We start from the raw sequence: 25,035 nt of genomic DNA, 5'->3' as shown, positions 1-25,035 counted from the left end.
CACTGGGGCAGAGAGCCTGGCACTGCCCGAGAGTGACAGTGCCTGATGCCAGCTTGGGAAGGTGGGCCTCAGCTCCCATCTACGCCTGGTCCAGACAATGTAGAGGGCTGGTGAGAGGAGCCTGAGCAGGGGAGGGTGGAGCTCTGGTCCCACCTGGTTGGGCTGGGTCTCTCCCTCCTCAGATGGTAGGACTCTGGGCCTTCCAGGTATGGCCACCTGCGCTGTATCGAGGGGGCTGCTGGGTTGGGAGGAAGAGTTCAGAGCATCTGAATGAGGCATGAAGCCTCCTTGACATCTCGGGGCTGGAGGGGCCCTCCACTTCCTGTAGGCCTCTCCGTTGGCACCAGCCAACAAGTCACCCACCTCTGCTGGCACACCTCCAGTGACATGGAGCTCAGGCCTCTGCACGTGGCTCGTTCTGTCCTTGCCCAGCCCAGAATTTTGGGAAGTTCTTTCTGAAATGTGTCTCCCTATAGCGTCTGCCTTTTGGTTCCAGTTCTATTCATTGGAACCACAGGGAACAAGTTAAGCCTCCCTGAGAATCGGGTTTCCTTGCCTGTAAAATGAGAAGGATAGTCCCTGCCCTCCTGCCACGTGGCAAAGGCTGTCATGTGGCTCTTGTGGAAAGTTCTCCAGATTTTCCTAGACTTCAGCTAGGGTTTCCTGTCCTTGGGAAAGGAAGGTGGGGCCGTTGCTTCTGTGAATAAAGGCAGAGTTTTCTGAGAGGACTGGCTCAGGGTGAGGCCCCAGGCTTTGGTCAGGATCCGGGCTAGGCTGCAGTCAAGATTAGCACTCAGTTTGGGGCCAGGGTCAGGGCTCAGGCTGTAGCTGGGGTGAGTTCATTCTGGGAGAGAGTAAGGGCTCCGTCTGGGGTCAAGATCAGGATTCAAGCTTGACCCAGGATAAGGGTTCATTCTGGGGTCAAGATCAGGATCCTTATGGTTTGGAACAGGGCTCAGTTTATAGATAGTGTCTGAGGTAGTTTATCCTGGAGCTAGAGTAACGGCTCAGTCTGGGGTCAGGGCTCAGGCTGTGAACAGGGGAAGTGTTCGTTTTTGGTGTCAGGATCAGGATCCAATCTGTGGCCAAGAAGGCTTACTAGCATTCATTTTGGGTTTAGGGTCAGGCCTCTGGCTGTGGTCAGGGTCAGGGTCAGGCCTCAGGCGCAGGCTGGGGTCAAGGCTCATACTATCACCCAGGTTTGATGGACAATCTCTAACTGGAGTCAAGGCTCCGTCTGTGGCTGGTCAGGGCTCCGCTGTGATATGGGTCAGGACTCAGTCGGAGGTTGTGTTTTTTACTATTAGGTGACATTGTTTGGGGCTGAACTCCTGAACATGCATTTTTTTTTTTTTTTGCATCTTGCTCTCCAATGGCTCAGCTCACCAAAGTTTTTCATGGCAGACCCCAATCTCCAGAAGCCGTCACCAGAGCTGGCAGCACCAGGGTGTGCCAGGAGAGCACAGCACAAGGGTTGCCAGCGAGGCAACATCTCTCCATGCAGCCCATGGGAGAAGACCAGAGTGCGGTACATGTGAGCAGGGGAGGCTGCGGGTCAGATACGGGTCAGGGTCAAGATGGCCTGGGCAGGTGAAATCCTCTCCAGACTCTCCAGAGGTGTGAGAACCAGGCCACTGCCCTCACGATTTCCAACAGATTCCTGGGGGTGGTTTGGGGTTGGGAAACATGGCTGATGTGGAGAAGAATGGCCAGGGTGGGGCGGGGTGGAACAGGAGAGAAAGCGCAATTTCAGGCGCATCTGGCCCTTCTTTCTGTGCAGACATGCCTTGCATGGTGAATCGTGAATGTGTGTGTAGACATGTGTGCAGGTATGTGGGCTGGGAGTGTGTCGATGGGGAAATACTTGTGCCTGTGGGCTTGTGCGTATGGATGTGCCTGTGTCTGGGAGTGTGATGGTAACAGCATGCATGTGTTTGGGGGACACGTGTATGGCTGTGGGTGGCGTCATCATGGGGGTAGGGTGACACTGTCCTCCACCCTCTACATTCCCTCCATCCCCAAGCTGCTGGTGCCCCTTCTTCAGCCCTCAGCCTCTGCATCCCCCGAGGGTCCTGGCCATCCCACATGACTGGCATCTGAGCCCTTGACAACCCATCAGCTGAGAGCCCGTGACCCACTGTCTGGTAGCAGGAGGCGCTCCGGGAGCAGCCCTCTCTGGAACAGTCCATGACCTTGCCGAGAGCATCCTCAGGAGGCGGTGGGGGAGTGAGACTCTCAGCTTATGGGTCCTGGTTATGAGCCTGTGGACCACACACCTCCCAGATCACCCAAGCTCAACCTAAATTCACAGGAACCTGTCGAGGGAAATAGACCAGCCCAAGGCAAACAGAGGGGGTCCTATAGGAGGACAAGGGTGGGCACAGAGTGGGGGCACCAGCTGAGGCCAGGCCACTGTCAGGGAGGAAGGTGGCATCCCTTCATCACGTGGGTGTGGTGGCTCACTGCAGCCGGGATCTTCAGTGCCTTTTGAGAAGGTCAGGTGCGATCTGAAGGTCTCCTGCTTATCCGCGCCCCCCCCCCTCCCCCCACATTGCCACTGTTTTCTTGATTCTTTTTGCCGTCACCATCCAGGAGCCGAATAGGTGGAATATGGCCCCTGGACGTTTCTATGCCCTCGTCCTCTTGTGTTCTCCTTCTCCTTTTTCTTAGCCCCCCTACCCCCAGATCTCTGGGGTTTCTTTCTCATCCAAAGGTCGGCTGCACATTCACTTACCTCAGGGTCATTATAGGGTGTCATTGTCTGAAGGGACTTGTGTGACAACCACACGTGCGGCCCGAGTAAGAGGGCTGCTCTGTGTATGTCACTCCTGCCCCTTCACTCAACCATTCACTGAGCCCTATCATGTACCAGGCCCCCGGCCAAGCATCCAGGGCACAGAGGAGGGTCCTCGGGGAGCCCACTGCCACCTTGGGGGACAACAGCCAGCAAGGGAGGGCTAGGCTAGGGGACTGCCCAGCTGGGGAAAGGCGACCTTGAACCTTATTCAGGTGTGCAGATAAGGAGGAAAAGGCCAGGCAGGGTGTTTGTGTTGTCGGGGAGTGGCCCAGAACTTGCTGATAAAGAGGGAACTTGGCCTCGGGATTGCTTTGCCAAGCTCCTCCTCATGGCTCCTCGGGAGGAACTCCAGAAGAAATAGTATAGTTCAAGGGTTAGACCCAGGTGATGCTTTCTAGCCTTGTAACCTTAGAGAAGCTAATGAACCTTTTTTTCTTTTCTTTTTTAAAAAGATTTATTTATTATTTATTTTATTTATTTTTGGCTGTGTCGGGTCTTAGTTGCAACACGTGGGATCTTTCGTTGCAGCGTGCGGGCTCTTCATTGTGGTGTGCGGGCTTCTCTCTAGTTGTGGTGTTCAGGTTTTCTCTCTCTAGTTGTGGCGTGCGGGCTCCAGGGCACGTGGGCTCTGTAGTTTGCAGCACATGGGCTCTAGCTGAGAGAGCGCGGGCTTAGTTGCCCTGCAACATGTGAGATCTTAGTTCCCTGACTAGGGATCGAACCCATGTCCCCTGCATTGTAAGGCAGATTCTTTACCACTGGACCACCGGAGAAGTCCTGCTAATGTACCTTTCTGAGCCTCAGTTTCATTATCTATAAAAGGGCATAATGGCATCTGTCTCCTGGGAGAGGTGTGAAAATGATAGTCTCACCTCTTCCATCCTTTAAATGGGGCCACAGACTTCACTACTCTAATGGTCCAAGCAGCTGTCTCTGACTTTTTTTTTTTCCATGCCGCACCGCACGGCATGCAGGATATTAGTTCCCAGACCAGGGATGGAACATGTGCCCCCTGCAGTGGAAGTGCAGAGACTTAACCACTGGACCGCCAGGGAAGTCCCTGTCTCTGACTTTTTTGATTGTGTGTCCTTCTCAGTAAAAGTGTAGGGGGCACAATGTCCCAAATATGTACACATATTCCTCACTATCAGAATCTGTCTGGCTCCTGAGTTTGAATGGCAAGAATCCGATGCCAAGTTTGATTACTGAGGCCATTATTGAAATACGTTTGGTTCCTGAGTTTGGGGTATGAAAGATATCACAGAATCTATTAGAACAGAATAGATAGAACAGAATCTATTCAGTTCCTAAGTCAGCTCTCAAGGCGTACCTGTTTGTTTATTTATTTACAAATTATATACGTGTACTGTGTATTAAACATACGCAAAGTAGAAGTTTCCAAAAAATGAGTCAAAAAAATTTTTTTAAATTAATTTATTTAATTTATTTATTTTTGTCTGCGTTGGGTCTTCGTTGCTGCACGCGGGCTTTTCTCTAGTTGCGGTGAGCGGGTGCTACTCTTTGTTGCGGTGCGCGGGCTTCTCATTGCGGTGGCTTCTCTTGTTGCGGAGCACGGACTCTAGGCACGCGAGCTCAGTAGTTGTGGCTCGTGGGCTCTAGAGCGCAGGCTCAGTAGTTGTGGCGCATGGGCTTAGTTGCTCCGCGGCATGTGGGATCTTCCCGGACCAGGGCTCGAACCCGTGTCCCCTTCATTGGCAGGTGGATTCTTAACCACTGTGCCACCAGGGAAGCCCAAGAGAGTCAAAATTTAAATGGAAAGAAATGCTAATATTTTCTTTCTGCACCCCACTGGGTCATTTTGTGTTTCCCCTGGGGTGCCTTACCCCTCTTGGAAGATCCCTAGGCTGAAATGAGGGGTGTTGAGGGGGAAGGACGCATCCAGAGTGGTTATCCCAGAGGGTCTGAGGGAACCTAGTCATAGAAGCCGTCGGTTACCAACACACTTCACTCTGCATCTGTGCCACCCTCACCCTGTGCTGGGCCTGAGGTGTCAAGGAGGAGACACAACATCTGCCTGAAGGGAGTCGGTGATGTCTATTCATCTTTTTCTATTGTTCTTGACAGGTTACACAGAAAGAAAACTGTTTCTCTTTTTTAAAAATTTATTTATTTATTATTATTTTTAAATATTTATTTATTTATTTTTGGCTGTGTTGGGTCTTCGTTTCTGTGCGAGGGCTTTCTCTAGTTGTGGCAAGCAGGGGCCACTCTTCATCGCGGTGCGCGGGCCTCTCACTATTGCGGCCTCTCTTGTCGCGGAGCACAGGCTCCAGATGCGCAGGCTCAGTAGTTGTGGCGCACGGGCCCAGCTGCTCCGCGGCACGTGGGATCTTCCCAGACCAGGGCTCGAACCCGTGTCCCCTGCATTGGCAGGCAGATTCTCAACCACTGCGCCACCAGGGAAGCCCTATTTATTTTTTAATTGAAGTATAGTTGATTTACAATGTTGTGTTAGTTTCAGATGTACAGCAAAGTGATTCAGCTATATATATATACACACAAATTCTTTTTCAGATTATTTTCGCATATAGGTTATTACAAAATATTGAGTACAGTTCCCTGTGCTATACAGCAGGTTCTTGTTGTTTATTTTACATATAGTAGTGTGTATATGTTAACCCCAAACTCCTAATTTATCCCTCCCTCCCACCTTTCCCTTTTGGTAACCATAAGCTTGTTTTCTATGTCTGTGAGTCTGTTTCTGTTTTGTAAATAAGTTCATTTGTATCATTTTTTTTTTTAGATTCCACATGTAAGTGATATCATATGATATTCGTCTTTCTCTGTCTGACTTACTTCACTTAGTATGATAATCTCTAGGTCCATCCATTGTCTATATATATATATACCACATCTCTATCCATTCATCTGTCGATGGGCATTTAGGTTGTTTCCATGTCTTGGCTATTGTAAATAGTGCAGCAAAGAACACTGGGGTGCATGTATCTTTTCGAATTATGGTTTTCTCTGGATATATGCCCAGGAGTGGGATCACAAGATCATATGGTAACTCTATTTTTAGTTTTTTAAGGAACCTCCATACTGTTTTCCATAGTGACTGCACCAATTTACATTCCCACCAACAGTGTAGGAGGGTTCCCTTTAAGAAAATGGTTTCTTAAAATCTAAACAGAACTTCCTTGAAAGGGCTTCCCTGGTGGCGCAGTGGTTGGGGGTCTGCCTGCTAATGCAGGGGACACGGGTTTGAGCCCTGGTCTGGGAGGATCCCATGTGCCGCGGAGCAGCTAGGCCCGTGAGCCACAACTGCTGAGCCTGCGTGTCTGGAGCCTGTGCTCCGCAACAGGAGAGGCCGCGATGGTGAGAGGCCCGCGCACCGTGATGAAGAGTGGCCCCCGCTTGCTGCAACTGGAGAAAGCCCTCGCACAGAAACGGAGACCCAACACAGCCAAAAATAAATAATAGATAAATAAAAAAAAAAAAAAAAAAAAAAGAACTTCCTTGAAAAACTGTCTGTGCCTGGTGCCTTTTTTTTCCCCCGTGGTAAACTACACATGACATAAAATTTACCATGTTAACGATTTTTAACTGTACAATTCAATGCCATTAAGTACATTTACAATGTTGCACAACCGTCACCATCATCCATCTCCAGTACTTTTTCATCTTCCAAACAGAAACTCTACCCATTAGACAATAACTTCCCATTCTCCCTCCACCCCACAGCCCTTGATAACCACTGTTCTATTTTCTATCTCTATGAGTTTAACTACTCTACGTATCTTATATGAGTGGAAGCTAACAGTACTTTTCCTTTTGTGTCTGACTTCTCTCACTTAGCATCACATCCTCAAGCTTCACCACGTTGTAGCATGTGTCGGAATTTCCGTCCTTTGTAAGACTGAATGATACTCCGTTGTATGTATAGGCCACACCTTGTTTATCCATTCATGTGTCAGTGAACACTTGGGCTGTTTTCATCTTCTGGCTATCGTCAATAATGCTGCTATGAACACAGGGGTACAAATACCTGTTCGAATCCCTGCTTTCAAATCCCGGTGCCTTTTACAGAGAGGATTCTTTGACAAGTTTTCCCGTGGTTCTGGGTCCAGTGATCACAGTTTTGTAAATTACAGCATGCCGTGAGGATGGTCACAGTTGTATGTGGGAGCACAAGACGTTATGGGGTCGCAGGAAGGCAGGGGAAGGGGCAAGTGGGGGGGTACAGGCACTTGGTGGCTGACTCAGGATTCCTCAGGCTGACAGTGTGGGGAGGGCGCAGCTCGGAGGGTGGCTGGAAGGTGGTGCATCTGCGCAGGGCACGTGAATCGACCTAGCTGAAGAGTGGGGAGAGGGGGGCAGGGACGAGGCCGTGGATGGTGTAGTCGACCCTTCGAAGAACCCGAGTTTCTCCTGGAGGGAAGAGAAAGCCAGGGAGATTCTTGGATAAGCTTGGGAGGGGGACCTTCTGATGTCAAGGGGTGGTCTCAGGAGCCTCAGTTGTGTCCTTGTGCTGTCCCCACTGCCTGGAATGTCCCCCCATCCCACTCTTAGCCTCCCTTTCAGGGCCCGGCCCTGGGGCCATCGTCGGGAGACGCCCCTCAATATCCTCGTCCTCCATGTTTGCGTCGTTCAGTTTGGACCTCACCTCCCCACGGGACTCTTTCATGCTAGTTGTTTGTTTGCTCATCTGTCTCCCCCATGGGACTAGGAGCTCCTTGGGGACAGGGCTGTCTCTGATTCAACTCTGGGAGCCCAGATGCTCCTGTGGGCCACACAGATCAGGCTCCTCGGGGATGTGCCTCGAGTGGGAGAACGACGCAGGATTCCGAACCTTCTCCGAACATGCATTTGGTTCAGGTCCAGACGAAGGGGGGCTCTCCTGCCTGCTCTTGGGAAGGCTTTGGTGGAGGCCTCCCTACAGGTGCCACTGCCTGAATCCCCCATCGCCCCAGGCATGCTGCCTTCAGATGCACCAGGTTGGGGAGGAGGCGGGCGTGGTGGGTGCCCTTGGCCATCCTCCTGGGCACTGAAGCCCCGAGTGGGCAGCTTACGAGCAGAGCTGCCCAGTTTCTTCCTCTCTCCTTCATGCCTAGGGCAGCTGGCTTGGTTGACCTTGGGGACCTGGGGCCCCTTCTCTGGGTCCCCTTCCCTTCCAGCATGGACGAGGCAGTGGGTACAGACGCAAGAGTCCAAGGGACTTGGGATCAGCCCTTTCTCTGCCACCAGCCACCTCTCTGGGCCTCAGTTTCCCTCTCTGTACCACTGGAGGGGGGTTCCCTGACCCTCGGGCCCTCCCCAGCTGTGCCCTTCTTCGACTGTGAGATTCTGAGAGCAGAGGCGGTAAGGAGCGATGGCCCCTCTCTCCCCACCACCTCTCCCTGTCCCTCAGGGTCACCCCAAAGACGCCCCCTCCCCCGGCTCCCTGGAACTTCCCTGCAGCTGCAGGCCTGGTGAGACAATTGGGTGTTTTAGAGAAATACATTTTTGGGCTAATTTGCCATGCATAAGTGTTTCTCTTACCCTTTAAAGGCGGAGAACAAAGAGGCCTTTCTGCACCCGGGCAGGCTGCTGGGGAGGGGACCGCAGCTGTACCGGGCCGAGACCCTCCTCCCTCCCTCATCACTGCGAGCGCCCCGCCATGCCGCCCACCGCCCCCCAGGAGAGACAGCCTGGACTTTCCCAGCCTCCCCCAGCCCCCTGCCCCCACTGCCTCTGAGGTCCCTCTGGCCCTGCCCCTCCCCCGCCCCCACCCTCCCACCAGCTGCCCCAGGCGAGAGGGAAAGTGTGCGCGGGTGGGAGGATGGATGGGGAGGGGGCATGCGGGGAGAGAGCAGCTTTCAACGTGGCTCGCTGGGGTGGTGATGGCCTGGCGGGGTGTGTGTCAGAGTTCCTGCGGCTTATGCCCTATGGTTACAGGGTGCACGATGGTGTCCGTCATCGGGTGAATCGCCAGTGTGTAGGGGGACACGGCAGTCACTGCTTTGTTCACTCATTCATTCGTTTGTTCATTCATTCAACTAATCACTATTGAGTCCCCACCATGGGCAGGTCTCGGGTGCGCCTGTCCCAGAGGGATAGAGAGGCCCCGATGATTACAATGAAGCGCACTAACTTCACATGCTGCTTGGAGGAGGTGACACCTGTGGGAGGGGGCTTCATGATCGAAGGTGCAGAGGCATGAAAATAGGTGTGTCGTCCTGCATGGGGATGGGGGCCTTGTGCGTAAGGGGGCACAGGGGGTCAAGAGCAGCCTCCTGTGCTGGTGGTGATGGTCCCAAAGCCGGGGGATTCTGCCGCACGCCCTCCCTGACCAGAGTGCACCATCTGCACCTTTGCTCAGGCCGTTCCTCCACCTGGAACTCCTTCCTCGCACTCTCCTCTGTTCTGAGGCCACACCTCTCCTCCTGGCCCCTGACCCTCCGCCATCAGGGCTGGGCCCTCAGCTGTCCTGGTCTGTCTCCCCGGCACACCCAGAGACAGAGCCGCTCTTTCCCTGTCTGCACCCTCCCCCACCTTCAGAAGCTCATGGAGACCATGGCCTTGGGTGTCTTCCCAGCACCCAGCACAGGGGCTGTGCTCAGGAATGGAGCAAGGAGGGCTGGGTGCCCCTCTGCTATACTTCTAACGGCAGCGCTAATGTTTCCTGAGCACTTACTGCATGCCAGACGCCAGATGCAGGCACATCTGTCAATTCACTCAGCTGTGACAACTACATAAGGTAGGAGCTGTGACCTACCGCTGTTCTACAGATGGGGAAACTCAGGTACGGAGAGGTTAGGATTTTGCTAAAGATCGTCCAGCTCCCAGGAGAGGAGGCGTCAGAGTCTGGGCTGTAAACCCTTACATCAGCGTCGCCCAAGAGCCACCGCTCCCTGGAGCCTTCTGGGATGGACTGGCCCACACTGGGTTCTCCTTCCCACGTCCTGTGGTTTGCTCTGTTCGCTTCATCCCTGGGCCCTGACTCTGCCCCGTGTGCCTGTGAGAGACTGTGAGACCCTGCGTTGAGCTTCAGGGTGTCGCCCCACGAGAGCCGTGAGGGGCTTGGTGACTTAGACAAAGAGGCAGGGCCAGGGTGGGAGGCTTGGCTGCACAGCGCTGCCTGAGGGGCAGGGATAGCCTTTGGTCCTTGGATTTCGGAACCAACAAGGGATTCAAAGCCCCTTCTAACAATCCCATCTGGTCCCCTCTTGCTCAACATGCCCGATGGCACAAGTGACACCTCTCTGTGCTCCAAACGCCGGCGCAGGTTGACCCCCCTGCTGCTTCAGGACTCTCTGAGTGTGTGTGTGTGCGCACTCTCGGGAGGGGAGGAGAGGGCAGAGAGTGAGAGGGACAGTGGCCCCACAGCCACCTGAGTCCTCTGTGCGGGCTGGGGAGGAAGGGGCTGTCGTGTACCCCACCCCCCCAACACACGCACTCCCGGACGCACGCACCCTATGAAGGTCGGAGCACAACGGGCAGAGAGCGGGATGCGGCTGTTGACCCCCGGGGGCTCCGGGGGGGCCCGGCTGTGAGGGGCAGGCGGCTCCGGGCCTGTCTGAACAGGGACGCTGAAACTAGCCAAAGGCCTTGCAAGTCCTGGCTGCTCCATCACAGCCCGCTGACTGGCACTTGTGGATGCTGACCGCGTGCCTGGCCTGTGGGCAGGGCCAGGGGTGGGCGCGCAAGGCCCCTGCCCTTTCGGAGAAACCCCTGGTCTGACGTTAAAGAGCACCCAGGAAGATGGAGTCCAGGGGTCTGAGCCTGAGCGGTGTGTCGGCTGCAGGGTGTTTGCGGGGAGAGGTGAAGGCAGCAGAGGAAGGGGTGTCACCCACTGGGGAATTAGGGAAGGAAACTAGAAGGTGAGAGACTGATGGGGGGCGGGAGGGGGATATATTCACAGACCCTTAGAATGTGAGAGGTGGGTCCTTGCAGATTACCTCGTTCAAGTCTAGCTCATACAGGGGGGAAACTGAGGCCCAGGGAGAAGAGGGACTTGCCCAAGACAGCGACGGAGCCAATTCAACAAGCAGTTCCTAAGCCTGTGGGGCACCAGGCTGAGGGCTCAGCCTTAAATAAAGGCCTGTCGTGCCTCAGTTGGCCATGGTTCAGTGGAAAGATGGACACACAGACAGATAAGCACTGCCCAGTGCCATAAGCACGACCATCAAAGCATGTACAAGGCAGAAGGGTGAGGGGGTGATGGAGGACTATGATCTGGGCAAGACCTCTTGGCAGAGGTAGCATCTGAGTTGGGCTTTGAAGGATGAAGAGGAGTTCAAAAGGCCGAACAGGGAATGAATGGATTCGTTTCCAGGTAACCTGGGTGGTTTAAGTTGATTTTTGCTTTTGCCACCCCTGAGGGCAGCAACCAGTCTGTCCTCCATTAACACCCCATTCCGCTGGAGACCACCAGCAGGCTGGCGGTGGCAGGAGGGTATTGGTGTGTTTCTGTCCTGAGGCAGGGGAATGGATTCAGGGTTTCCCAGAGCCCCAGGCTCTGACAGAGTAAGGAGGATTTCAAGAAGCAGAGATGAGGGAAGGGCATTCCAGAAGAAGGGAACAACATAAGCAAATGCCTATTCAGCAAGCATCATCTGTTTTTCTGTAGCTGGAGCGCAGGGGCAGGAAGGGAGCAGTCCAAGATGCAACAGGAAAGATTGGCTGATGCTGGGACTGGACTGCCCTGTGGCAAGAAGGAGATCCCACTGGATTTAGCACAAGAGCAACTCCCCCAAGAGCCCAAGACTGGGCTGAGAGAACCCAGAAGGGGGTGGGACTCCTGGACAGTGGTGTGCTGGTAAGTGCTTAACAACCAGCTCTGTCAGGGAGGGGGTGACCATAGAGGGAAGAATTGCCAGTGTTCACACTGTAAAAACTCCCACCGGGGCCAATTTCAAGCTTCCAAGGTGACATCAACAGGCTTGGAAAATTCCAGAAGATTTAGCAACTGGCTCTCACGAGCTGGTAGGAGCTGACACCAGCACACCACTGCACCCTGAGTTTTAAGCTGTAGTTCCAGTGCTCAGCCCTCCTTCTCTCCTGGTTCACTCCCAAGGTGACCATAAATGGGAGCCCAAGGATGGAGAAGTACGGAAAGGGACCACTCCGTGGTTTGTCCAAGCTCAGGGGGCTCCGCCACAGTCTGAGACCCCAGGCCCTGTGGGTTTGAGCCTTAGCTCAGCTGCTCACATGCTGGGTGACTCAGGCCAACCCCTCCCTCCTCTGTGCTGACTCGCTTTTTCAGGATCACTCCTGGGATGAGAAGATGGCACAGTGGGGAAGAGGGGATGGGGCAGGATTGGGCTGTGAAGGCCATGGGAGCAGCGGCAACGGTTCCCTGGGGATAGGGGACAGGCCCACCCCCAACCCCTCTACCCGCAGCTCATTCGCCTGACAAATCCATCAGATCATCAGTAGGGGGTGGCACAGGTGAGGTCCTGTGTAGTGAGGGGCTTGGGAAGGGGGGTGGGGAGCAGGGTAGGAGGCCCTGGGAGAGAGGTATGAAGGTGGGCTTACAGAACAACACCTCAAACCCTGACAGTGGAAGGGTGGGCTTCTGGGCCTCGATACACGTTGGTGCCTCTGCGTGATGCTGCCGCCTCCCTTTCTGTCACTTGGAAAACTACTCACCCATCAGGCCTCAGTTCCAGAACACCTCTACCAAGAAGCAGAGCTTAAGAGCACGAGTTTGGGCTTCATCAGACTTGTGAGGCCCTGGACCATCTGCTCAGTTTTCTCAACCTCACCTGTAAAATGGGGACAAGGAGGCTAGTAGCTTGTAGGATGGTTGCAAGGGTTACATGAGATGCACATGGCACAGGGGCCCCACTTCTGATAACCGTGATATTATTATTCCTTGTTACTCCCCCTTCCCCCATGCCCTCTGCATCCCCACATTGCCTCGTGGATACCCCTTCGATCAGGTTGCAATTATGGCCATGTCTGTCTCTTCCAGGGGACACCGAACCCCTGAAGGTGGGGACTGGGTCTGATTTGCCTCCGGGACTAATCCTGGCCAGGTCCCCAGCCTCGGCCGTGACATCGACCCACGCAGTGTCCCGGCCAAGTGGCTGCTCCTCCCGGAGCCTCCGTTTCCTCACCTGTGACCTGGATGATCTCTGAGGTTGCTTCCAGCCCCAAATGCTGTGAGTCTATGTCCCAAACCCAAGTCACCATCCTGCCCCCAAACCAGCCCCCACCCCGCTTCCCCGCCCCATCAATGGCTCCACTGTTCTCCAGCGACCCGGGCGTGAAACTTCAGAGTCATTTTCGACTCATCCGCCCCTTCATCCCCCTGCAGCTAATCATCAGCCACGACAGTTTTGCCTTCAAAACGCTGCTCACATCCGTTGTCCCTCCCTGGTAGTCTAGTCCCCTCTGTCTGAAGTCTGGATGACTTCGTCCACTTTCTAACTGGCCAGTGTCCCCTCACCTTCCATCACACCCAGCAGAGCTCCGGAAATGCCACAAGTACGCTCCTCCTAGGAACGCACCCCTGTGACCCGACATGGGATTAGCTGCCCTGACTCTGTCAGCAGCGAGCCGGACTACTCCCTCAGGCTGAGTGGGCCCGGGGGGAGACTGGGGTCTCAGTCTTGGGGCTAGAGGGAGCCCCGGGTGGAGTCTGGGGGTGCACATAGTAAACGCCGACCCTTCCCCGTCATGTCCCGAGTGGGTCACCTCCCGAGCCAGCCCTCCTGGCTCGCACACACATGTCCACGCACACATTGGCTCAGTCACATCTGTTGACTCTGCTCTTTGTTATGCCTAGCGCTGAGCGCGGGGCAGGGACCCCAGGATGGTTAAGACACGGTCCCTGCCCCCATGGAGCTCACGCACTTGTTGGGACACTAAGATGGCTGATGCCACACCCATCACGTTCTTCTGGCCGGACACACCAGGGGCAGTGTGTGCTGCTCAGTCCCCAGGAATCAGGGTGCTTCGCAGAGGAGGGACCGCTCAGCTGGGTCTTGGAGGACGAGGAGGAGTTCGGTTGAGGAACGACGTTTCCGGCGGGGCAAGCAGCCTGCCCATGGCGTGGGTAGAGGGGCTGGGAGGCATTTGGCGTGGCCAGTGCTGAGAGGGAGTGGGTGGGCCAGGGACGGGCTCCCCGCTGCTCAGGGGCGAGCAACGGCAGGGACCCCTTATCGCCATCTGTAATTCATGTCCCCTGAACGGAGCTGACTCCCCCAGCCACGGAGGCAACTCCTCTGTAAAAAAATCAAAGTGACAACCTGTGGGCCTGACACTTTACAGTTTACACAGTGCTGTCCTTCCCTAGGCCCTTGTCTTTCTTTCCTGTGAGGTGGGACTGGACAGGGCTTGTTGCTCGCATTTTACAGATGAGGAAGCTGAGGCCCACAGAGGGGTAGGAGCTTGCCCAGGGTGACCAGCTGGTCTTGGGCAGAGTCAGGCCTGGAAGTTCCCTGGTCCTGGATCCCAGAGTCTAGAGGTTGCTGGGAAGAGAGGGAGGAAGGGAGGGGGCTCAAGCCTGGTGCCCCAGGTCCTCCTGGGGAGGGGCAGCCTCTGTGGGACTAGATGGGCCGATGGGTCCAGCTGCTGGGAGCCCAGGACCGAGGATCGTGCCCACTGGGTCTCGCCAGGGCAAACCATGCTGGGCCTCTGCCACTGAGCCCCCTTCTGGGGTGCGCTGGGGGCAGGGGTCTGGCCCGAGGAAGCGGGAGGGACTGGGTGGCGGATTTGTGTTTCCACTTGATTTCCTCAGTTGTTTTCCAAGAGTGGTGGCAGGATCCCCAGGGGCGGGGTGGAGGCGGGGAGGCCACCGGAAGGCACCACGGCCCCCCTGCCCGCCCCCCACGTGACTCCCCTGACTGACGACAGTGCCGCGTGGAAGCGCCTCGAGGCTTCCGTCCTGGCGAGGGTGTGACGTGGGCCAGGGCACCGGGCCCGAGCTTGGTGACTTCCCGCGTGACCCGCAGCGTCTCCAGTGCTCTTTCCACTGGGCCCAAACCTTAGACTGTGAGTGCCTGCGACAGCCACCTGACCCCGCTTACAGCAAAACCCCATAGCCGGGCACCCAGGACCCCAGTTCTCCCAGTTCCCCTCCGACCTCTCCAGCTGCCCCTCTCAGCTCCATGGCCAGTTCCCCCTCCTCCCGCTGCCTTGCCACGGGCCATCGGTCCCCGACTGCCCCAGCCTGGCCACCCTGGGCTCACGTCCCCACTGGTTGTCTTTCCTGCCTTCCGGGGCTGCCCTCGCTCCGGTCCCTGGCCTCAGGCCTGGCCTCTCCCCTTTCATTCCCCCCTGCGTCCTGGGCCTATTTGCACCTTCTCAGACTGGTGGCGCGAGGAGTGGGGTCAGCTGCTCCTGGCTTCAGGATCCGCTCCGCCACCTCCTGGCTGAGTGGCAGCAGTTGAATTGCAGCCCTTCTCTGTGCTTTGGTGCTGGATCTAAGGAGATAGAGGTGCTTGGCACAGGGTGGGGTGGGGGAGGTAACGCAAGAGTTCAAAGGAGCCAGGCCTCTCCCAGCGTTAGAATACCAGCTCTGACACCAGCTGTGCACCCCTCAACAATGATGATGACATCTCCCTGAGCCTCAGTTTCCTCCTCTGTAAAATGGGTATAATAATAGTTCCTTCCCATTGGGACGGAATGAACTACTCCCACAGGCGGGATTCTCAACCTGGCTTGGGGCTCAGGGAAGGCTCCCTAGAGGGAGTTGTGCCATACAGCTCTGAACGGTGGGTCAGAATCAGCCAGCAAAGACAAGGGGGGTGGGTGCTCCACAGGGAGGGCAGGGCTTGAGCAGAGGCTGGAGATGGAAACCGGGAGCTTTAAGCCCGAGGCTGGAAGAGGTGGAGGTGAGACTCAGAGCTCTGGCCTAGGAGGGGCAGGGGCTACCCAGGATCCCACCCCAGCCTCCCCACCCCACCTTGCCAGCTAGGGCGCTGCCCTCATCTTTCCTGCTCTCCCAGCTGCTTCCCTGCTCCGTGCCTTTATTGTGCTGGTCCTTCCACCTACAAGCCCTCCTGGTGCCTCTGGGCCTATGCAAACCCTACCCATCCCCCATGATACGTACAACTACAACTTGCTTCCTCCAGGAAGCCTCTGGGCCCCCTGCCATGGCCATGCCCCTTTCCCTCCCCCACTCCCTCTCTCTCCTGCTCCTGTTTTCTCTCACTCCTCTGCAGCCCTGCCTGTTGCACAAATCCACCGCGTTAGACCATCTTGTAAGTGGTGCACAGGCCTGGAACCCAGCAGGACCCCGTGACCATTAACCGCCGTCAATAGCGCCTCCCTGCCAGCTTTACACCCACCCCAGTGCGTGCACAGCTCTCACCTCATCTGATCCTCACCACCACCCTCTCGGGCCAGAAAGGATGAGGTCCATCTGACAAATGAGGATGCAGAGGCTTGAGAGGCCTGGGCTGCCTACAGAGAGTCAGTGAGGGCACACAGGGTCACAGGGGTCTCTCTCTCACCTGTCCCACGGTGCCTACCATGGCTGGGGCGCTTTCTGTTCAGTTGGAACCCCCAAATCTGTCCTGTTTTGTCCCTCTGGGCCTCACAGCCTCCCTCTCCTACCCACTGGCCCCTCTGTTGTCTGAAGCCCCCTGATACTGTCACTACTTTCTGTAGCAACTGCCCCGCCCCACCTCACAGCTCCAGGCACTTGACAGGGCTGAGCTGGGGTCACAGGTGCATCGGAACACGCAGAGGTGCAGGGAAGGGCCTAGCATTAGGGGTCAGGAGGCACTGCCCCTTCAGCTGGTGACCATGTGCCATCTCTCACCTCTTAGAGCCTATTTCCACCCCCTGAGGATTGATCTGTACCCACCAGACCTGCGAGGCGCATGTGGCGTTACAGATGAGGAATCTGAGGCTCTGGGAGGCCAGGGACCTGCCTGAGGTGGAAGGCAGGGTGCTGAGCCCCTGCTTTTCTGGGCTGTTTGCTGATGTCACAACACAGTGGGGCTGGGGGGAGGGGGCTCCCGAGAGCCCTTTGTGAAGCTCGAAAAACTGCCCGAAGAAGAGGCTTCGTTCTTCGACCACAGGTCCCAGGTCCACAGGCAAGGGTCGCGCTCCAGTGGGTCCCCTTCGGACGCCTGGGACCCCACCATCTGTGAACCGCCCCCCCCCGGGGGTGGGGAAACTTGCTCTCTTTAGGGCCCTGCCTGGCCCAAGGACCATGTACCCCATTCTTAGCACCTAGAAGGTGCTGGGCCAGCACTTACTCAGAGAATGGTTGCACCCTGATGGGAGGGTGGGAAGCTGGGGAGGAGGAGTGCGAGGGAGGGGAGCGCGCAGGGTTAGGGGCTGCGGCAAAAGTCCTGCTACGTCTCCAGCTCTCGCCCTTGACCTCCGCAGTTTATCCCTCACACGGCAGCCAGAGGGTCCTTGTTGAAATGGAACTCAGACGACACGAGCCCTGCTCCAGGCTCCTGTGGGCCCTTCACACCTGGGCTCCTCCAGCCTTCCCGGTGGTCTGACCCCCGGCTCACTCTGCTCCAGTCACTCTGGTCTCCTAGCTCTTCTGAGACTCACCAGCACAGTCCCTCTCAGGGCCTTTGCATGTGCTGTACCAACTGACTGGAATATTCTCTGCCCAGATGTTCCTCCTCTCTCCATTCAGATCTTTGTCAAATGGCACACCCTTGCAGGGGCCTTCCCTGACCACCATTTCTAATGTAACCCCCCCTGTCACTCTCTCCCTTTGTCCTGCTTTGTCATCATCGAGCTTGTAGCCCCCTGCCATTAGCCTGTTTACTTGTTCGTCATCTGCTCCCTGAGGGCAGGGTGGTCTGTTTGGTCCACTACTGAGCCCCAGAGCCGGGTCAGTGCTGGGCACAGGGCTCCGTGTGTATTTGTGGAGGAAGGAAGGAAGGAAGGAAGGAAGGGAAGGCAGAAGGAAGGAAGGACCTCTTTCTTCTGCTTATTCATGGGGTGCCTCCTACACGTGGCCCAGTGTTAGGTGCTTTTAGAACGACGGACATCAGCAGAAGGGACCACAGCTCACCTCAGCCAGGCTGGCCCCAAGGTGCACGTGAAGAGCCCAGAGCACAGTGACTTCTTCCGGTATCCTTTGCCTTCATAACAGATGTGGTCTCTAGAAGCCTGAGAACCAGGGCTCGTGGGTAGAAGTGGGAAGGGGGGAAAGCTGGGTGGGGCTGAAAGAGATTTAATTAAATTTTAGAAAAAACTTACAGCAAAACTATGCAAAGATGGAGGGGACTTCCTCAGGAGGAAATATACCGCCTGTCAGCAGAGGGAGGCTGGTGGAGGCTGGGCAGCCCTGGAGCCGGGACCAGCCCTACGACCTGCGGCCATACTGTCAGGGCTCGGAGTGGAGGGGTGCCCTCGGGGTGGGGTGGGCCGGCCCTGAAGCTGGAAGCAGGCAGGGGTCACACGTCTGGCCAGGCCCAGGCAGCAGAAGCCATGGCTCCAGTGCCCCGTCTAAAGGTAGCTGGGCCTCGGCCAAGCGGCCATCTTGGCGCTCTGGGCCCTCCGACCGCAGACCAGGCCTGGGAGACAGGAAACTGCAGGCTCAGGGCCGGAAAGGCCCCCCAGTGGGCCCTCGCTCCCTCCCGCCTCCCAAGGTGGCCTCGGGCTCCTGCGCCCCGCGCCCATGGGGTTAACTCTCTCCCTGTCTCTCTCTGCTCCAAGTTGTTTTCCAAGCGAGGCAGAGAATGGTTCTCTTGTTACCAACATGGCTTCTGGGCATTGGGTAATGTGCTCCTCTTCTCCCGGCTGCTCCACAAAGGGACCTTTTGTTCCCCTCCCTGCCCCTCTCTCTGGCTCTTCCCCGGCCCCCCACACACCCACCCGCTCCGACTCCCTCCTGCCCGCGCCTCCCGCCCTGCACTGCACCCCCGGGCCGCCAGGAGTGACCGTGGCCTGGCCGTGGCGCCCTCCGTCCCCTGGCGCCCCACGAGCGGGCGCAGGGCCTGGTGGCCGAGGTGATCGCGTTGCGGGCGGCCAGGTGGCTTCTGGGAGGCCACGGGGGGCAGGGTACGGGGTGCCTGGGGCACCATGTGAGCTCTTGTGGTGCACCTCCTGTCCCCAGGGAGGGGGGACCCTCCGCCTCCCACCCCAGGCCTCTTCCCTGCTCCCAGACAAGCTGCCCCTCCCATCCACCATCCCGCTCCAACGGCACAGCAGCCTTGGGGTGGGAGTGACGACCCATCTTCCCCCCAAGGCGGAGGCTGAGGCTCGGAGGGTGAGTGTCCTAACCAGGTGCTGCAGCTGGACCCAGCCGTGTGCCCCTCCCCCCAAACCTCCCCGGGAAAGAGCCCTCAGGATGCACCCCGTCCCACGGGAAACACCGAGATGGGTCTGAGCCTCCAGCGAAAACCTAAAACCAAGTTTTCTGGAATTCTTTTGAAAATGAAACAGAATGTGTCCAAGATGGGAGTGTCAGGAAGCCAGTCGGTATTGAAGTGCCTGCTCTCAGGGAAGACAGTCTCTGTCTACTGTCCCCTCCTTTCCCCCTCCTGACAGCCCTGCAAGGCAGGTGAGGATGGGCTGACGACGCATCTTTCAGATGAGGAAACTGAGGCACAGAGAGGCTGCCCAGCCAGGACTGGGGGTTCACCCAGGTGACTCCTGCCCTGGTCATCTCTCTCCAGCGCTGCTGCCCACGCACCCCTTGAGAGGTCTGGGGCCTTGGGGAGGGGACTTAGGCAGATCCCAGCAACGCTGGTTCCCTCGTCTGGAATCCAGAAGCCAGAGGCCTGAGGAGGTTGTGCTCAGATGCTCCAACTATTCACCAATTCCTCCATCTCATGCTGTCCCCGAATTTACAGTGACGTGAAGCAGAGCAAAGTGACCGCTCGGGGAGCACCCGCACGGGGCTAGCAGTGTGCGGTCACCTGTAACCTCCTCACCTGTGCTGGGCTGGGGCCTACGGGCCATGGCAAGAGGAGGTAAAATCGGTTGACATGGTGATGGATGGGATGGGGGGGGCAAGGGGGCCAGAGGGAGAGGGAAGCCCCCAGTCCTGCCCTCAAGGAGCCACAGTCCAGGAGGAGTGACGTATCAGTAAAGAGCCAGCATGCTGCAAGACAGGCAGCCTGGGAGCTCATCACCAGGCTGGGAGGTGGGGGAAGGAGGGCTTCCTGGAGGAGGTGACCGTGCATGGAGCCTCAAAAGATGAGTGAAAGTTCACCAGGCAAAGAATTTGAGAGAGAAGGTGGGGACGGAGCTGGTGTCGGCGGTGAGGCTGGGAAGACGGCGAGCGGTATGTGTTGGTGGGGGGAGGCCCCACTAGGCCCGTGTGCTGGAGCAGAGCTGGGGCAGGGAAGGTGGGAGAGCTGGGCAGAGGGAAAGAGCCGTGTGGGATGCAGAGGGCAGGGAAGAAGGGCTCCTGAAGACTGGACTGGATCCTGAGGGCAGTGGGGTGGTCACTGAAGAATTTTAAAGGGGTCGGATTTGTGTTCTAGAAAGATCTTATGGGCTGGATCTATGCCAGTCTGGTTTATGACTGTTTTCCCAGCACCCAGCTCAGTAACTGGCACGCAGTAGGGGCTCGATAAATGTTTTCAATCAATACACGAATGCCAACAGTGTACCCTGAGGCTGTGGTTGACTCCAGCAGTGGGACCTTGGGCCCTCAGTTTCCTTACTTGTAAAACGAGGGTAACAACACCTGCCTCTTGGGAGGTGAAAGGAAGCAGCACATGCAAGGCCTCCCTCGGTGTCCTGCACGTGGTCAGTCCACCATGACCCGAGCAGCATGTGCTGTGGGCAAGACAGAGGCAGGGACCCGGGTCAGGAGCGGTGGAGTCACCCAGGTGAGAGAATAATATTAACAACAGCAATAGTGTTTATTAAGGGCTTAAGTTCTGGGACTCCCTTAGTGGTCCAGTGGTTAAGATTCTGCGCTTCCATTGCAGGGGACGTGGGTCCGATCCCTGGTTGGTGAACTAAGATCCTACATGCCGCGTGGTGTGGCCAAAAAAAAAAAGGGCTTAATTTCTTCACATATTTTATTCATATAATCTTCAAGACAAGTGAATGGAGAAGGCAGTATCTTATAGGTCATCCCAATTTTATCGTCCAGGAAACTGAGGATCAGACAGGTGAGGTGACTGGCCCGAGGCCCCAAGGCCCCAAGGCCAGTGAGTGGTGGACAGAACTGCACTGGACACCAGAGCCCAGCTTGTGACCACTAAGTTGGTGATGGAGACCGGTCAGGGCACAGGTCAGGGCAGCCGCCAGGGGAGGGAGAGGTGGGGGCACAGAGTCAGACTGATGGACCAGATGGTGGGGGCAGGCCTGGGAGAGGGAGGCATCAAGGATGCCCCTAGGTTCTGGCCTGGATGACCAGGTGGAAGGTCATTCCATTTCCTGAGTGAGGGACACAGCAGGATAGGCAGGCTTGGGGAGGAAGGACACGCTGAGTCTGAGGGGCTGTTAGGGTGTCTGGGTGGGGATGCCCAGGAGGTCTGGAGTCTAGGCGGGGTGGTCTGGATGAGGGCGAAATGAGCTCATAGGGCAAGTGGAAGGCATGTGGGTGGGTGGAGGAGCCCCAGCCCTGGAGATGATGTCGACAGCAGACGTTACACAGCGTTGACTCTGGGCCAGACATGATCCTAAGCCCTGGTATTATTTAAATTCTCCCAACAAACCCTGTGAGGGAACACCATTACCACTCTCATTTTATAGATGGGGAAACTGAGGCAAGAGAAGTTCCGTTTGGAATGTCCAGGATAGGTACATCTGTAGAGACAGAGAGTAGAGTGGTGGTTACCTAGGGCTGGGGAGTTAAGGGAGTTAAGGGATGATGTCTAAAGGGTACAGGGTTTATTTTGGGGGGTGATGAAAGTGTCCTAAAATGATTGTGGTGATGGCTGTACAACTCTATAAATATAGTAAAAAACATTGAATTGTGTACTTTAAACGCGTGAATTGTATGGTATGTGAATTACATGTCAATAAAGCTGGGGGAGAGAGAGGCGCCCAGCCAGTAGAGGGAAGCAGGGCCTGGAGGGGCAGGGGAGCCTCAGGAGCGGGAAGGAGGGCAGAGGTGCAGAGGCAGGTTGGGTGAGAAGCTGGGGCAGGACGCTGTCTGCAGCGTCAGCTGCTCCCGACTGGTCCAGGGTGTGAGACGGGGACGTTCCTTGGGGTTTGTCAGTCCAGGTTCCCTGGTGACCTGGTCCACACTGGTTGGGGACCCGGCCCTGTGGGTGGACGGGCCCTTCTGGCAGTGGAGATCACAAAAGGAGTGCGCCATCCTTTGGGACCCGGGCATCCTTGCCCCTGGATGGAGATTTCTCCACCTCAGGAAGCAGGAAACCCCCAACCAGCAAGTTTTGGAGGCTCGCTGCCCCTGACTTTGGGTGGAGGCTGGGGAGGAATGAGGGTAGGAAAATGCCTCAGGTGCTCTTCCTGAAAGAGCGAGACCCCCAGTCAACAGCTCACCCAGAAGTTTCGCACCTCAGCTTCTCCCACAAGAGGGCCCCGGAGTCTGCTGGGAGTCCAGGAGGACGGGAGGGTGTGAGGTGAAGGTTGGGGTATGGCGGTCCCCCTCCCTCCCGGCACTGATGGTGGTCACCACCAGGCCTCCCGACTGAGAATGGGAGTCCAAACTGCCCCGGTGCCCAGGGCTGTGACTGACCCATGGTCCCAGCCAAGTATGGGGATGCTTGGAGAGGCTCGAGGGGCCCCCTGGGCGTGAGCCAGGCATGGGGCATCTGAAGAGCAGGAGATGAGGCGGCTCTGGGCAGCTCCCCAGGCCTCCTGTGGCCACAGCCGCCGTGCCCCTTCTGTTCAGGGTCCATTCAGCACCGCTGCACCCCCGCCCCATGCCTCAGGACTTGTCTCCGTGATGCGGGAGGCTGGCGGGGAGACTGGGCTAGTCCTGCGCTCAGGACCTCCATGGGGCCAGGATCCCGTGAGGGGGACGGATCACGCCTAATTCTCTCAGGAGACTGAGGCTCAGAGGGGTCTTGCTGGAGTCCCCACACCCCCATAAGGCACTTCTCCCTGGGGAGCCCCTCACGGCCCCACTCAGAGCCCATTTCTTCTCCTTTTTGATGCAGTTGTGGTGCTTTGATTTCCTAGATCAGAGGAGAATAGAAGAAGATCATTAGAAACGTGCACGGAGGGAGGGAGGGAGGGTCCAGAAAGAGGGAAATAGTTGCTAAAACTCAAACATTTGCTGAGAGGGTCTGTCTTATATTAAGTATTCTTATCGTAAAACAAACACAAACCACAGTTGCTGAGTTGGCTTTAACAACATTTGTAGCGCACTCTAAGGAAGGACCCAGAGCCACTGTATAACCACAGGCCACCTGTGGGCACTGCCAGGCAGCTGGTCACAGGACCCATGGTTGCTGTCCTGGCTGGCACTGCTGAATGCCTTGATACAAGTGGAGGCTGCATTTGTAGGACATTTTGTTAAAGCAAACTAGGTATAAATAAAGACTTATGCCCACAGATGTCTATTGCAACTCACAGAATAGTGAAAAACTGGCCACCGCCTCAGTGTTCAGCAGCGGGGGCTTGGGGCTTGGTGAAACGAACCACAGAACCTTTCTATGACAGAATGTGATGCAGCCACTAAAAATGATGCTTATGAAAAATTGTAATGACATAGGAAACACTTTTGGTATAAAACCAGGATACAAAATGGTATATGCATATATATTACACCAATAAAAAGAGAAAAGGAAAAACTAACTGCTGTGAGCTCGACTTCATTTCACAACATATAAGGAAAAAACAGACAAAAACGCTCACCTTATTTATTTCTGGGTGGTGGGATTTTGAGTGATTTTTAAATTTTTAGTACTCTGTCTTTTATTGTATTTCCAAATTTCTACAATAAACACTTTCAAGTTTGAAAGTTATTTGAAATAAAGGCAAAGAGTGTATCCTGTATTTAAGAAAGAGTCTCATTTCTCTGGAAAATCTTTTCATGTGAATGTGAAAGATCTTGGACTGTATTTAATACTCTATATTTTTCAGCATGAGGTAAGGAGCTTGAATCAGTTTAGGAATGCATTTGACTACAAGTAACAGAGAGGGGGTTGGTTTTTTCCCATAACAGGAAGTCCCTGTTAGGCCAGCCAGGGCTGATGTGCTCAGCGATGCCACTGTGGGAGCGGATCTCCTGTTTTCCACCCAGAAACCATCTCTTTCAAGCTTCTGTCCCCCATGCCGTTTTTCAACATTCTGGGACTGAGAACAGCTTATGCACACGCTGCCCCACCCCAGACCAGTGACATTAGGATGTTAGAGAACCTCAGGTGGACCAGGCAGCCCAGGTCAGGGTATGCTTGTGGGAGGCTGTTCCTGAGGAAGTGACCTGTCCAAGGTCACACTGCTGCTCGGTGAGCTGAATGACCAAAGGATGGATGGTCACATGGAGGCCGGATTAGAACATGGCTCTTCCCCAAACTGCCGAGTCGAACCATTTGATGTGGCACATGAGGACCTGGAAAATCGGGCCCTGCGGACCTACTTACTCAGCACTGAACTGCTGTGGCTCACAGACACCTCACCGGTTTTACTCTGAGCCTTTGCTTATACTGTTCCTTCTGCCTGGAATGCCTTTCCCTGCTGCCCCCACCCTCTTTGGTCTAACTTCTACTCACCCTTTGAAAATCAGCCTCAGCATCATTTCCTCCTGGAAGCCTTCCTGACCTCCTGGCTGGGCTAGTGGTCCCTTTTCTGGCACTCATAGTACACTGTGCTTGCTGCTTCTACTGCACTTGGTTATACTTTTCTGTTCACATGCTGACTCCCCTCCCCACCAGCCTCTAGCCCCTTGAGGGAGGGCTGTGTCTGATTCATCTCAGCATCGGCCTGGCCCCAGTCTGGGCACATTTGAGCAGGAAGTCATAGGACTGGCTCTCCCTCTGCTCCTGCAGGAGCCTTGACAAGTCACAGCCCCGTTTCCCTGCCCCAAATGTGGGGGAGTTGGGCTTCACCAGGTCCCTTCTGAGACCCAGTCATCCTTAAGAAGGCAGGGCTGTTGGTGGTGCCCGAGATCCAGTGGGGCAAGGGGCCCTCGGTCAGGATGGATGTCCCCTGCGGTCACCTGCAGCGCTTAATGGTAGGGACCGGGTTGGGGTGGAGGGCTGCATTCTGGGCCTCAGCAGACCAGACTCCACCAAAGAGGCTGGCCCTGTGTCCCCGCATCAGGGAGGGCGGCCCCCAGCACTTATCAAAGGCCAGCAGGGCCCCCTCCCTCGGAAGATGACTGGGAGGGGGAGGGGATCTCCCTGGGGCTGCTAAGGCTGGGCCACTGCCACTGACAAGCCGGCCATCCGTCAGCCCGCAGCACAATGTGGCCATTAACCCCTGCCCCC

At 56.0% G+C, this 25,035-nt stretch overlaps 2 long non-coding RNA genes across 5 annotated transcripts in view; one reads left to right on the top strand and one right to left on the bottom strand.

Moving 5' to 3' along the window:
* Positions 1-21,620, top strand: part of LOC309640814 — a 47,488-nt gene extending 25,868 nt beyond the window's left edge. The window contains exons 2-4 of one of the 4 annotated variants that reach the window (XR_014252399.1): positions 11,370-11,558; positions 12,717-12,906; positions 13,213-21,620. This is a non-coding gene — a long non-coding RNA (uncharacterized lncRNA). Of the gene's footprint in view, positions 1-11,369; positions 11,559-12,716 lie in introns of all 4 variants that reach the window. The other 3 variants (XR_014252400.1, XR_014252401.1, XR_014252402.1) reach the window with 3 other exon arrangements.
* LOC309640822 lies at positions 4,210-7,165 on the bottom strand. Its single transcript, XR_014252414.1, has 2 exons — positions 6,287-7,165; positions 4,210-5,967 (listed from the first exon to the last, which is right to left on the bottom strand). It is a non-coding gene; the product is annotated as an uncharacterized lncRNA (long non-coding RNA).
* Positions 21,621-25,035: the final 3,415 nt, after the last annotated feature.

Source organism: Balaenoptera physalus, assembly GCF_965194825.1.
Source record: "Balaenoptera physalus genome assembly, chromosome: 13".
NCBI classification, from domain to species: Eukaryota; Metazoa; Chordata; class Mammalia; order Artiodactyla; family Balaenopteridae; genus Balaenoptera; species Balaenoptera physalus.
The sequence above is the reverse complement of the archived record's forward strand: the minus strand, read 5'-3'. Positions and strand labels throughout refer to the sequence as shown.